This window comes from Schistocerca serialis, chromosome 1 (assembly GCF_023864345.2).
Source record: "Schistocerca serialis cubense isolate TAMUIC-IGC-003099 chromosome 1, iqSchSeri2.2, whole genome shotgun sequence".
Lineage (NCBI taxonomy): Eukaryota > Metazoa > Arthropoda > Insecta > Orthoptera > Acrididae > Schistocerca > Schistocerca serialis.
Window position 1 is genome coordinate 775,738,062 of NC_064638.1, and position 15,057 is coordinate 775,753,118.

General features: G+C 41.5%; 1 protein-coding gene across 1 annotated transcript in view; it reads right to left on the reverse strand.

Annotated features, from left to right (window-relative positions):
• Positions 1-15,057, reverse strand: part of LOC126483003 (homeobox protein araucan) — a 318,944-nt gene that overhangs the window by 229,188 nt on the left and 74,699 nt on the right. The window lies entirely within an intron of this gene.

Sequence of the window (15,057 nt, forward strand, 5' to 3'; positions counted from 1 at the left end):
AAATATAATAGCAGAACCGCTACTTCCAAAACGAGTATATCAGATAAGGGCCCACAAATAGATATGGTCTTAAAAAGTAAAAGATAAGATCTTGAAAAGTATCCCCTAGATTAATGAAATATTTGCATCCTCCCTAAGATCGATTTGATGTAGTTCTCCATACTGTCGCTTGCCACTTTGCGTTTCACAAAATCAAAACTACTACACCCGGCCTCATAGACGATGTACCTTATGTACTCATACGTGGACCTACCCCTGAGATTTCTTACCGTACATTTTAGCAACAAGACATGTCATGCTACGTCGTAATATGCGATCAACAATTCTCTCTTCCCTTTTTTATGAGGGATTTATTCTCTTTCGTTCTCTGGAGGGTGTCTTCGTTCCTTACTCGATCTGTTTTAACCTCCACGCTACATTTCGAAGGCTTCTGATCATTTCATTTCATTTCTGTCTTCTCTCCCGTCCATGCTTCATGATCAAATGTTTTCTGGCGTCGACGTGTATATTATTTTAAGGTTACTAGCTGTTTCTTGTCATAGAAAGGCTTTTTGCCGTGTGAAAGCCTTGTTACTATTTCTTACACTCTCCTCCTTGTCCAGGGATTTTCACCTGCCTCGAGATGACTGGGTGTTTGTGTTGTCCTCATCATTTCATCATCATTCATGAAAGTGGCGAGTTTGGACTGAGCTAAGGTTGGGAATTTGTACGGGTGCTGATAACCGCGCAGTTGAGCGACGCACAAACCAAACATCATCATCGTCATCATCATCATCATCATCATCATCATCATCATCATCCTTGTCTATCCTACTCAGATTGCAATATTAGTCCGTGTCTTAAAAGGTCTCTTATTCTAGTATAACACTGCAAAATGTCCAACGGCTTGATGCAAATATTTTATTTTGGCATAGCCGCGTAAAGATTCTGAGAGCAGTAAGATTTTATCTGTGCCGGGATGACTGTAAAATAGCCTGAGTTCTTAGAGTCTACGTAAACGTTTGGTACCATTACAGCGCTGAGAAGTTCCAGCAGAGTTACGGAAATCTACAGCGAACATGCAGAAATGGTTCCCCATCAAGCGAGATGCGCGTCCGGCCATTCTGATTTGGGTTTTCCGTCAATTCCCTAAATCGCTCCAGGCAAATGCCGGGATGGTTCCTTTCTAAGGGCACGGCGGAACTTCCTTCCCAGTCCTTCCCAAATCCAATGAGACCGATGACCTCGCTGTCTATTCCCCTTCTCTGCCGAACCAAGCGAGATGGTGCAGTGTTACGCTACCGCACTGGCGACAACGTGGGGTTCAGATCCCCGTCTGGCTATTCATTTTAAGTTCTGAATCGTTTTCATAAATCGCTTAAAAATGCCAAGATGGTTTCGCGAGAAAGATACTGCTCATTTCGTTTCCTATCCAACCCCCAACCATGCTTTTACTCTGCCTTCAGTGGTCTAATCATCGGCTCGACGATAAACCCCTGATCTATCTTTTCCGTGTACACCTGAAAAGTGAACACCGTAAAGGTACTAGTTGTTTGATCATGTCAATCAGGGAGAAAGATTTGATAGCTCGTTGTGGTGTGATGTTACTGTGTGTGTTTGCGAGACGGTTATATGTTCGGTCTCATGCCAAGGTAATATCGAAGAAGGAAAATACTTTTGCTATTATTACGCACATCGTAATTGCCGTAGCTTTATGAACTAATAACCAGCCACTGTCGCCATCTGACGGCGCCCTGAAACACCACAGTAGAATAAACATATCAAGATAATAAACTTCCAGCGTATTTTGTTGTGTGGTTGTAATTATTCCCAGATCAATGTTTGGATCCCGATTCTAGAAGCATTCCTCGAACGATTATTTTTAAGGGCAGAATATGTCCAGTACTGTATAAACTGAAGTCAGCGTATGGCACACACAATCGGACTGTACACGGTTGGGGAGCCATCGGAAGGCGCGAAGAATGGAATAATTCCAAGGACGGGGCTTTCGCCCGCGGGGGGAGGTGAGGTGAGAAACGGCCGTGCCGGCCGGAGCCTTGTACGTGCGCGCCCGCCAGCCCTTTATATGCAGACTAGAGCAGCCGCCCTCGCGGGCCTGTGTGGGAAGCGCAGTCCCGGGGCGCTCCATCACGGCGCGCGCTGGACGCGGCCGACGGCGACGGCGACGTCATTGGGATTCCCTGTCGCTGGCGCTGACGCCGTCCGTCAATCGGCAGCCGCCTCGCCTCCGGTAGCTGGTGGGCGCCGCGCCACCGGAGCCGCCTTCCAAACCTGTCCTGAGCCTCCCAGGGAACACAGATCGGGCTATCTGCAAAAATCGTCAGTTAACCCTCGGCCCACAAGGTGGGGTGGAAAACCTTGCACCCGCCCTACTTAGTGGCTTGCGCGATGTAGCTCAGATCTCATCGCCCAACTGTGTTCTAGTCCGTCACCCTTACAGTATTGGATGGACCACCAGCTCCGTGGTACGCACTACCCGTGTAGGATTCTAGCACACTTTGTTTTTACCGTCCTTCCAGTCCACCTTCTGGGCAGAGGGCTAAGACGTTGTTCTCAACAGCCTTTCGCTTCTGTGGTCTGGTGATAATCGATATTGGCTAATTACGCAGAGGTGCCTAGTTCCATTATTCTGTGGTACCAAGGTCTCGAATGGTCTCCACTCAAACTCGCAAGACTAACTGAGGAGCTGCTTGGTTAGAAGAGCAGCGAAACTTAAATGCAAACCATCCAAGTGGAGTCGAATAGAGAAGCGTGACCTGGCAGGGAACCACACAACTTTTATTTGTCATAGACTTTTCGTGCCCCTGTTAAATACCGTGACTTGTTATGGTATTCCTGACTTCTTAATTTCTACGATTATATCTATACTCTGTAAACCACTGAAGTGCACGGCAGCGAATATATACTATTGTACCAGTTAGGGGTTCTTTCCGTTCCATTCACGTATGGAGTACAGAAAGAATGGTTGTTAATCGCCTCCGTGCCCGTTGTAAGTAATCTAATATTCTCGTCCTGATCCCTACGTAAACGATACATGAGGCATTGTAGTAGATACCTAGGGTCATCATTTAAAAGTCAGTTCTTTAAACATTTTAAGTAGGCTTTCTCGGGATAGTTTACGTCTATCTTCAAGAGTCCGCCAGTTTAGTTTTTTCAGCATCTCTGTGCCATCTCCCATGAGAGAAACTAATCTGTGGCAGTTAGTGCTGCCCTTCTATGTGTATTTTCAAAATCTCCTGTTAGTCCTATTTGGTACAGGTACCACACATTTGATCAATATTCTAGGATAGGTCGTACGAGTGATTTGTAAGCAATCTCCTTTGTAAACCGATTGCATTTCCTCAGTTTTCTATCAATAAACCGAAGTCTACCGCATTATTATGAAAAGGAAAGTTGCTACTCACCATTTAGCATAGATGCTAGCAGCTAGGCACAACAAAAAGCCTGTCGGAAAGTGTCACAGGGTTTGGCTTCAGCTGCCAGAGACAATAATCATGTATGTGAGCGTTACGTTTGTGTGTGTGTGTGTGTGTGTGTGTGTGTGTGTGTGTGTGTGTGTGGTCTGTTTTCGAAGAAGACCTTGTTGACCGAAAGCCCGCTTTCTGACGGCTTTTTGTTGTATCTACGTTGTACCGGCGACTCAGTGTCTCCGCTATATGGTGAGTAGCAAATTCTTTTCATAATATTGTTACATTCCATCCCGGATTTTCCAATGTTTCGAACTTTACCACCTGCTTCACCCACGACTGAAACTTTGTGATCATGAGTTGGCAGATTCCAAGAATCTTATAGTCATAGGATAATATGGTTTTTGTCTTTTCTTAAGTGGCACTGTTTTACATTCGTGAACTTTTACACCAAGTTGCCAATCATTGAACCACTTTCAAATCTTATCAAGATCTAACTGAATATTTATGTAGATTTTTTCAGACAGTACATCATTACAGATAATTGCATCATCTGCAAAATGTCTGTGGTTAGTATCAATATTGTCCACGAGGTCATTAATATACATCGTGAACAGCAAGGGTCACAAAACACTTCCCTGGGGCATACCCGAAGTTACTTCTACTTCTGTCGATGACTCTCCGTACAAAATAAAATAACATGGTGCGCCCTCCCTATTTAAACCCCATCTAAAAATCGCTAATCTAGTCCCTCGTGACGTAAGTTCACGTTTACTTCTATTTAGATATCAATGCTCCAACTTCAAAAATTTGAATTGGAATTCTGGCACTGAACATGGCTTGCACACAAGACAAAAAAAAAGATATTTCATACGAAGGCACTAAGTAAATGTAAGAATATCTATGTATGCTATGAAAGATGACTGAACAATATAATATCTTTTCGCCACTGAGTCTTTTCTTTCCTTAACGAAAGCTCCCGTTTTATGAGATGATGCAGTAGTTTTAATATCACACAAATACATCTGTGTAACATTTTAAAGAGACCGAATACTATCCGAAAAGTTGCCGGCTTTTTAAATTACGAAAACGTCACATTTTCCGTAGGTGCCTCCTAATTCGTTCCCTGAAAATACCAGCAAACATAAACCCACATTGAAGATTTAAAAAACAACGTACATGACGAACGTTATGCTCCACTTGCCACAGGTTCATGTGTTTACCGATCACGACCGGTTTCGCCCCATCATCGAGTTGATACTTTCTAGCGTAAGAAATACAGTATATAACGACGTGTGAGCCTAATATTGATAAAACGCAAACTCAACGAAATATATAACATCTTCCCAAAAACTGTAGCGATACAAAATATTGTAACTAACAGCATTACAAGGAAAATATATAGATGTGCAAGTATGACCACTGTGAAAATTAATAACTGAAATCGGGGAAAATTTAAGAGAACGCAGTTAAGTAATATTAACAATGATCATACTTTGACTCTTATTTTTGTAACATTGTTTTAATACGTTATAGTTACTGCGAAGATGTGTCTTTTCGTGTGTTTCCCCTGCCATATCCCATAATAAGATATTTTCTTGTCTGTTAGGCATTACACAGTCGTTTTCCAGTTGTTATGCAGGAACAGGGAAACTCCCTCCATGAGATCGATACAGGACGTGATTTGCCAACAAATAAATGAACTACAACTAGAGCAGTCTCATATATACACGAAGTAGAAAACTGAATGACATGACAAAAACGACTTACAAAAATAACTGAGCAAGCAATGTATACATTGCATCTCATCGTTCAATACAGTCATCCAGGAAGCGAATAAGGAAATAGTGCGTTGACCACAATTACTTAGACTCAGTGAAGTGCTAGTGGTTAACTGAAGGCTTGAATTTTTAATATGGGTCCTCTCTGGTAATGATCCACGTGGTCCCGGACATCCATAGGGTACGTTGCCGGAGGAAGACTTAGAGAAATTATACCGCGAGTTACCACGGACGCTGTGTTGAAATCGGCTCCGGAAATCAAACGTTGCTACTCTTTTCACCATGTACAAAACAGTGGACACTTTCCTAAACTACGTCCGCCGAATAAGAGAGACGCGGTAATACAGGCGAGTGGCGGGAATTGCAAGATGGGGCGGAAGAGCCGTGTGTCAAGTGGGTGTGTTTGTAGGCGGCCGCTCCCTGCCGCAGCTGCCGGACACCGGGCATACAAATTTGTTGCCGGCTACGCCCGTGGTCACCTGCCAACGGTACTCGTGGGAACCGACGGCCAAAACACGGCTCTCGTCTGACACCGCGTGTAAACTGTCTGCTGCGAGCCCTCATTGGCACGTACCAAGTACAACGCAAGGCTAACTTTGTTACTCCGATCACGCCTCCCTGGTTATGTAAAGAAACGACAAAGCATCCAGCGAAAGCCCAAAAACATGTCATGGCTTAGTGTTTTGTGAAGTGCGTGCACAAGTAAGAATGTCCTTTATATAATGTGTAAAACGTTTCAAAAAATTAGAGACTATAGAATCAGTACGAAAAAGCGCTAATAAGTGCTACTGATGCCGATATGGGTTAGACACGGAATAAACCATGCAGAGGTATCTGATCATCTATTTGTGCCCTCTAAACCAAACACCAAATTTTATTTGGGTATCCGAGTTGACTTACTATTACCTAGCAACTTTTTTTCTTTACTTTGTATTTTATCTAAAACCCACTATAGCAGCTTCATGTTCAACAATCTGACCATTTAAGTGGTCTTACATTCAAAACTGCAACAGTAAAATTTAGATAAAATACCAAGCTGTGAAAACGTGTCATTCAGAGAACTAATTTCGCGAATCAAAAAGCTCTAAAATTTAGGATGGAAAAAATAAATAGCAACAATACAACAAAAATGGTATCCTTGACAGGTCAAGAGTGTTTCCAATCGTTTCGATGATCTGTTTGCTGGTTTTGTATATCTTTAGGTCTAAAAATCTTCCCCTACAGCTTACATCAATCATCATTTGCGAATGGTTACAAATTTATTTCTACTTTTAATGATCATATTTTGCGTGGAATGTGTCGGTCTACCCCGAAAACTCTGTTTCCGAACTTAAATAGATAAATATTTGCAATTAGTTCCAGCTCAGCAGACGCTTAGCATATTTAGACCATAATCGCCACACCAGTAACGGCGAAACTAAATAGTTGTTAGCTGTTACATCAGATAAAGTACTGGCCAAAGCTAGTATGATATTTTCTTTGACAGTGCCCACCACTAAGAATTTCAATTGTTAAATCTTTCTTTTAACACTACCGTGTGCCCCCTCTATTGAAAGTAGTCATCGATTAATCCGTTCACCAAAGTTAATTTTCGCCTTATGTTTTCTACACGGAAGTAAGCAACCTACATATTTACGGTCCCACCACAGTGAACTGGAAATGAAGTCACTGATTCAAATACTGATATAATCTTTGACAGCATTTCAACGACAGGCACATCCTTCACAAAAAAGGGAAAACTTCTGAGAACTTGGAACTTAAGACAAAAGAATATTTTAATCTACAGCTGTAATAGTGTTCGAATGACAATTTTGACTGGTAACTATAGTTGCCGCACGATCTCTTGCATAAAATATAATCTGGACTTTTGTGTGGACGTAAGAAATCATTTCACGGCTCCAGAATATTCCTCATCTATTTTTTTCCTATAAAACTTCCTTGTTAAAACTATAATTCCGTTCTACCAAAACTACATTTCAGTAGTCTCCGTACGCTACATAATTACGTAGTAAATGGTGATATCACCAATAATATGGGTAGCATAAATAGGGAAAGAAACATAAATGAGTATATAATAGACTGTGAGCCGACGACATTTTTGCACGTAATTAGAACAGTATGTCGTTCAGTGTTAATCCATTGTGTATTTTATATCCTTACAGAATACGAATTGCATTTTATAATTAACATAATTAATAAAAATAACTTGATCCTGTAACTTCTGCCTTTTAGGTAACTAAAGTAATTATTTTTTATCCAAGTCCAGTTAATATGCACAAACATCTATAATTATTTTTATCTTGTACTCGAGACAACGTTCTTCATCATGATCAAAGCTACGAGTTTCCCGTTATTATTGATAAGCGCGAAAGTTGTTTACGAGTAACAGAAACATGTTTTATGGAAGTCCGACGAAGTATTGAAGCGACGTTTCATATATATTTTTGTTCTGCAAGTTTTTTATTTCATAATTTTGTGGAGGAAGTTGCGTTTTCTAGAACGTTATGATAAACCTATATTTTTCTTTATTTTTCCTACAACATCCCTATGTTTCACGTTACAGAACAACTTTCGAATAAAACCTCAATTAAACACACTGATAATTTCAATTTTTCTATAAATAAAGTTACGGCCCTTTATATATCCTCACTTAGTTTCTAGTCGGTTCACCGCTTCTTGTTTGTAGGGGAATCTAGTAAGGCATTGACCGCATTCGCAAAGAGAGCGACATTTATGAGATAACGCCCAATAGATATACTACATATCTAACTTACTGGTAATGTGGGTACGACCTTAACTGACAACCGGCGTTGACATGGACATGAAAGAAAAGACTCCTTCAGGCTAGATTTAAATAAATAATTCATGTAAGTGCGTAGGCTTCCATGCCCGGTCTTAACTAGAATAAAATCCCCTTTCTAGTGGCTAAACTATCACTCAGAAGAGACCGCTAGAAAGAGGTTTGAAACATCGATTTTACTGTTGCTTTAGTGTTTCATAATGGCGTGGTGTGTCATCCAGAAGGATTCAAAGAAATTTCTGTGTTATCTCACCTAATATCTCAGCTTATTTTTGGTGGTGCTGTTTGATTACGGCCGGCCGAAGTGGCCGTGCGGTTAAAGGCGCTGCAGTCTGGAACCGCAAGACCGCTACGGTCGCAGGTTCGAATCGTGCCTCGGGCATGGATGTTTGTGATGTCCTTAGGTTAGTTAGGTTTAACTAGTTCTAAGTTCTAGGGGACTAATGACCTCAGCAGTTGAGTCCCATAGTGCTCAGAGCCATTTGTTTGATTACAACTGCAGATATCGTTAGTTATTTATCACGTTAGCAAGATGATGTCATTCTTTGTTTAATGCATTATCTAAAGCTTTAGAGTATTTCGTCGAGCGTATGGAACGCTTCAAAAATTTGCATCTACTCTGATCATCGTCGTCAAACAGTAAGTTGGATGTGGAATGTTCATTGCAAGGTCACTCGCCGGATTTTTGAACCAAAGCACACTGCGAGAGTTTACCGGATCTCAGCGGGAGAGCTATCTATTTCGGAATCAGGCGGCTTCATATTTAGGCAAACAACGCCGACATCTACGTGTAAGTACGTTCCGAAGAAAATGTTCTGAAAGTGAGGCGTCTCATCCATACACCAGCTCGTGTGAAAATTCCGTAGCTGACAGGTTCTACTAAAACTTGCCCTGTGGCTTCGAAATCGATTGCATTGATGCTGTGAAAAAGGCGATATATACAACTGTTACCATAAACCAATACAATGGTGATTATTTTTGATAATTAAAATTTGTATTTAACTTCTCAATGTTTGCTGAACATTATAAAGAATCATGAGGTGTTAATATTTAATTTTAGTTTAGTGAGGAACTGAATCACTATTTGTTAATCACCGTATTTTCGAGATACATGTTGATTGCCAAGTGCGCTTTACCATGTAACGTAAATTCAAAGCTTGCGAGGGCGTGCTGAAAAGCAATGCCTCCGAATCTTTTATGTGAAAATCTCTTAAAGCTTTAGAAATAAAACATTAACATTCTACGTCTTCATGCTTCATGTCTACATATTTATTTATTTCACTCTGGTGACGAACACTTTTCTCCTAACGAGACTTTTTTTTTTTTTTTTTATACCGTCATTGCAGAATGTCTGACTTTGGTGACGGAGCCACAGTCTCACCTCTCCTTACACCGCTTCATCACTATGAAAGTGAAGTCCACGAAGATGTTCTTTAACTTCTGGAAACAGAGGTAGAATCGGGACTGTTTGTAGGATGATTGTTGACAATGAGCCCAAGGCCTCGGATTATTGCAGATGTCGCAGCGCTCGTGTGGTCTGGCATTGTCGTGTTGAAGTTGAGTGTGCTCCATGTATGAGCTAACTCTTCGAAATAGAACCTCGATTACTGCAAGCTGTTTCTCACGCACTGACGTAGTACAGTTACACACCGTCGTGTTACATGCTACAATTCGAAGCCCATTAGCAGCAGAGGTCTGCAGGTATGTAGACCTGAAAAATAAAGATGTAGAATGTAAATAAATTTCGTTTTATTTAAAAAGCTTTGAGTTTTCACATTAAAAAATTCAGGGACGTTACTTTTCAGACTGCCCTCGTGCAGCACGTATTTTATCGCACACAAGTTCGTTGATTCCATCGTGTACTGTTTGCTGGCGTGGAAACTGGACGTGGTGGACACCGGTAACAACTGCAGCGTGCACGTGTCAGTCGCTAATCAGGCATCTGCAGCTCAAACAGCAAAGTGCACCGAAACGAAAATCGCGATACCTTCAACAACATTTAGTCAGGTATAGTGCCTCTGCTAAATAGTTCACGCAGTAGATCAGCGTTCTCCCTTGCACTGTTGTAGCTGACGGTAAAGTAGCACTGTGCCAGGAAAACATCAGGCAATTGACAGTAAAATAACATTATGCCGCCGGCCGAAGTGGCCATGCGGTTCTAGGCGCTGCAGTCTGGAACCGCGAGACCGCTACGGTCATGGTTCGAATCCTGCCTCGGGCATGGATGAGTGTGATGTCCTTAGGTTAGTTAGGTTTAACTAGTTCTAAGTTCTAGGGGACTAATGACCTCAGAAGTTGAGTCCTATGGTGCTCAAGCCTTTTTTTTTTTTTTTTTTTTTACATTATGCCAAGAGAATATCAGATTTTGTGTATAGGTAATTATGGACTGAGTTACTTCATGGTAGGCACTACAGCCCAGAAACACGCCATAATTACTAACGCGGTGAATTAATTAATTATAAATGAATGTTTGTGTTGTAAAAATTAACTGATTTACGAACTTTGTTATGTTATTGGAGTTATAGATAACAATCATTACCATGGGCCTTGTTCAGTTGCGCTTTTATCAGCGTATAGTGTCACGCATTGAACTGCAGACAGACTGGTATTCATGCGTTCGTTTGTTGATAAGTGTAAATCCAACCGAACTTCATACAACCGAAAAATCCTACGTTAACTATTTTAGTGTTTCTGTGTACCTGTGTGACTCGGGAGGGAAGAGGGTCAAGACTGCACAACTTTCCCACGTATTAAACAACATTCTTCCTTGAGCCATCTGGCTTTCTATCTATCTCACCTTCATATGACACAAGGCCGGACACACTGTCATGGTCGGCAATGTGTGGCTCACAAGTTCTTACACGATATGATTCGTTTTTCCGCATATCTTCCCTGCGTTGAGCGATACATATCAGGAGTTTGATTTGTCACGTTATATATTTTTGGTAGAATAACACGTTCATGTTTCGAAGGTTTTCAGTGCCTCATTAACTCTTGCTTACTAAACCGTCGTAAAATTTACGACTATAGTTAGTACCAATTCGCGGTACCCGCCAATTTGGTGTTGTCAGTACAGGTTGTAAAACGGTACATTCTGTTCTTATTTTGTGCGTGACAGCACTGGAGACCTTATAATTGTAATTAACTATGTATAATTGTAACTTCCTACGGAAAAATATGTATTAATAAAATTTAGGTTGGTTTAGTAACACTAACGTTTCCCCGTCTTTTGGTGTTCTAGAGTTAAATTACGTTTTTCCTTTATTTCGTGAAAAGTAAGTCCAGGAGAGTAGACAAAACAACGGTTGTGTAATTGTTACGCATAGCAGCATGTGCTCACTGGAACAGTTTTCGTCATTTATGATCCACCTTTTATGGAAGACATATTTTCCTCAAGATAAAAAAGTACTGGGATTTGTTCAAGTAATGCTGTCTACCGTCTGATGGTTGGTCTAGCCTCTAAATTAGGAAAAAATAAATTATTGTTTCAGAAGTAGGAAAATTACAATTTTCATAATCACTGGTATCTCCGAAAGTAAGCTCGGTATTCTGAAGTTATCGTGATTAAGCTTTACACAAGTCACGGTAGTCTGGGCGCCTTCGCTCAGGAAGGAACTGCCGCACGTCTCTCTTGTAGCGAGCTTCGTGGTCCACGTGGCGAGTGCGTCCCGTTACGCAGCAGCCGTACGCACGAAGCGTACGCTTATTGTCTTGCAGCGTGACAGACGCTTGGGATGGGGGACAGACACCGTTACGCCTCATTGTCTCAGGATCTCCTCGCACGTGCTACGCAGCCAGAGCTGTACCGCGTGGGGGCTCAACAGCCGTAGCCATTTGCTGGCAGTGCGTACGCTATAGCCTACCGCTGTGTTACCCGTATAGAAGCGGAAACGCGTGAACAGCTCGTCCAGTGAGGCACCTGTGTCTGGACTGCTTTGCACGTAGAAGCCAGGCGAGAAAGCAACAAACCTGCGTGCCTTATGACCGAACAGAGGCGAGGCTGTAAAAGTCGCATGCGACGGCGATCATCTGGGCTCTTCTTTAGGATCGAGCAGTCACGTAGGTACTGTTCCCAGGAAACCTGGGTGCATAACCAGTCACCTCAATAGTGTCCGTGTGACACCAGTGCTAGGTTGCTACCGCAGCTTACATTCGCTCTGAAGGGGTGTCGAGCCCTTAAAGGAAACGCGATGCGTCCATACTGACAAACAACTCCACTTATTCGACGACAGTGCTTACGACTGAATCGGTGTAAAACTGTCCTAATCGCTTGCGAGGGGCCCTAATGTTCCGTATTACGATATCACTGGTATTAATGCAGAGTCTAGCAACTGTTACGGCCTGCAGGATACAGCAATAAATTGTTTTGAAGGCTTCTCAATTTTCTGCATATTAAATTAAGATACACCATACGTATCATACTTCCTTTCTTTACGCCCCGAGTTCGATTCTCGGCCGAGTTGGATATTTTCTCACCTCGGGGACTGGGTGTTCGTGTTGTCATCATCATTCGTGACAGTGGCTCGATGGGACTGTGTAAACATTGGACTGTGAAAAAATTGGGACTTTGTACTGACGATGATGACCGCGCAGTTGAGCGCTCCACAAACCAATCATCATCATCATCATCATCATCATCATCATCATCATCATCATCATCATCATCATCCTTTCTTTACATACTGCCCGCATTCCTTTTTGTTAGTTTGCGTATCCGTTTTCACATATCCAGTTGTCTACCGATGTGTGTGAGATCCCTGCGCGTTACATTTAAAACATAAATATTGATAATCAGTCTGACAGCCCCTTCACGAACGAATATAAATTTCATCGAAATTTTTCGGAGTGTAAAAACATTTCAATTAAATTCTACACGTCACTTGCACAAGATGCTGAGAATATGGGTAATTTTTACATCTGGAAATGTAATAAGAGTATGATAAGCGTCATGTCACTTTCAGCATATGGCAAAATTTCACTTGCTTATTCTTCAGGAAGTGATTAGGATTACGCTTGCCAACAACACAATACTCCAGTAAGTTTCAGATAGTAACATTTATGAAGCAAATTTGTGTCCTTAGAGGAGGAACTTAAATACACAGTATTGATTCTTGAGGGTATTTTCGTATTTTGTTCAAACTACAAAAATGTGTTTTTTTTTTCACCAGACGCGTTTCGCTTTATTGAGGTAGAGCATCATCCGTAGTCTGTAATTAAGATATTTACATTTTGATTTCCTTAAGATCGAAAACGGTTCGTTAGCAATGTACCGTTTTGTGCGTATGGTGATTTTCGCTTGATTTCTCACAGACATTGGGAAACGTCGTCAGCTAGCACATCGTTGATGTTTTTCTGCTTTAGGCACTGACAGTTGTGGTCTAATTTTTAATTGTTCTGCAGCACCATGCATTTATTTTTTCAAAGCGCACTTTTTCGCACACCACTATTTTCTGTTTGTTTTCATAGTTGTATCTGTTTTGGTTTGTGTTTTGTTGTGTTGCCAACATAACCTTGCCACTAGTTTGTCTTTAGCCTATAATCATATTTTCATACTAGATTGTTCTATGCGCGTAAGTCTATTTAGTTATGTTGCTATGTATTTATGCACTGTGTAAGAGTAGGGAAGGAATAGTCATGGATTTCTCTCTCTCTCTCTCTCTCTCTCTCTCTCTCTCTCTCTCTCTCTCTCTCTCTCTCTCTCATATTTTTGTTGGGGGAAGGGGGAGGGGGGGAAAAACCACGATGAGTGTATAGTTGTGTGATGTAGTGTGAGTTACAGGAGAAGGTGAGGAGCAAGAAGTGAAATGAAATTGGATGGGGCTGGAGGGGGGAGGAGGGGTTTGGTGGAAGAGTGAATTATATTATGTCACCTTATGCATAGTAGATGAACCTAAAAACAGAGTACAGCAACTGCACAAACGTAAAAAAATTCGTACTGCTACAGAATAACTACAAGTTAGACCGCAACTGTCAGTGTCTAAAGCAGAAAAACATCAACGTTGTGCTAGCAGACGGCATTTCCCGATGTATGCGAGAAATCAAGCGAAAACCACAGCAAGTACAAATCAACACATAGTTCGTTAACAATCTTATATCTTAAAGCAAATCGAAATGCAAATAACTTAATTACAGGCCAATGATGATGCTTTGCCTCAATAAAGCGAAACAGCAAACACGGAAAATTTGGCCACAGAGATGAAGAATACAGTATTGATGCTCCGCAACAACATTTAGTTTGTAGTTCGTTATGAATGGGCTTTCGGCTATCCAATTCATCACCAGACAGTTTAAGAATAGATAGTCGACACATCATCACTGAAAGTTTATTGTCGTGCAAAGGTTGTTTTTCGAATGATATTTGACCTTTTACATCTACGTATCGACAAAATAACACAAGCCTAATGAAATTCACAAAAAAGTAATGGACAAATTATCATTCGGTAAGCTGAGTTTTGTGATTCACTTTACCTTTCGCTGTGGTTATACGCTGTAAATTCCACCCACCGATCTGAGCAGAGCATGCTCTAGTTTGTACAATAATAAACTAGCGATAAAAAATCAAATTATACTCTAACAGTAGCTATTTAATTTTACATTAGCATTCTAAAAGCTGACGTTTCATGTTCTTCAATCTGTATGAAAACCACAAAAATTCAAATTTCGTTGCTCTATCTTCAGATGTATCGGTATGAGGAAGTTACGTAATTTACGTTTCATTTGCGTGGTGTAAAAGCTAGCGAGCTTCAGCTCTACCGATGAACCGTGATCTGTTGAAGATCACCCGGCGTCGCCCTCATTCATCTCTCTCTCTCTCTCTCTCTCTCTCTCCATCCCCCCTGCCTCCCTCCCTCCCTCTCACTGTACACACACACAAACTTCACAACCGGCCAGAGCTACTGGGTATACGATAGCATCGACGGAAGAAAAGAACCGACGAGTGAAGCGGTGAAGGAGAGAGCCAAAGTGGAAATAGGAAGGAACGGGAGCAGAGTAGGGAGGGTGGTATTAATTGTCGGCGCGGTGCGGTGGGCGAGTGCTGACAAAGCGGCGTGTTTTATTGGCGGACGCA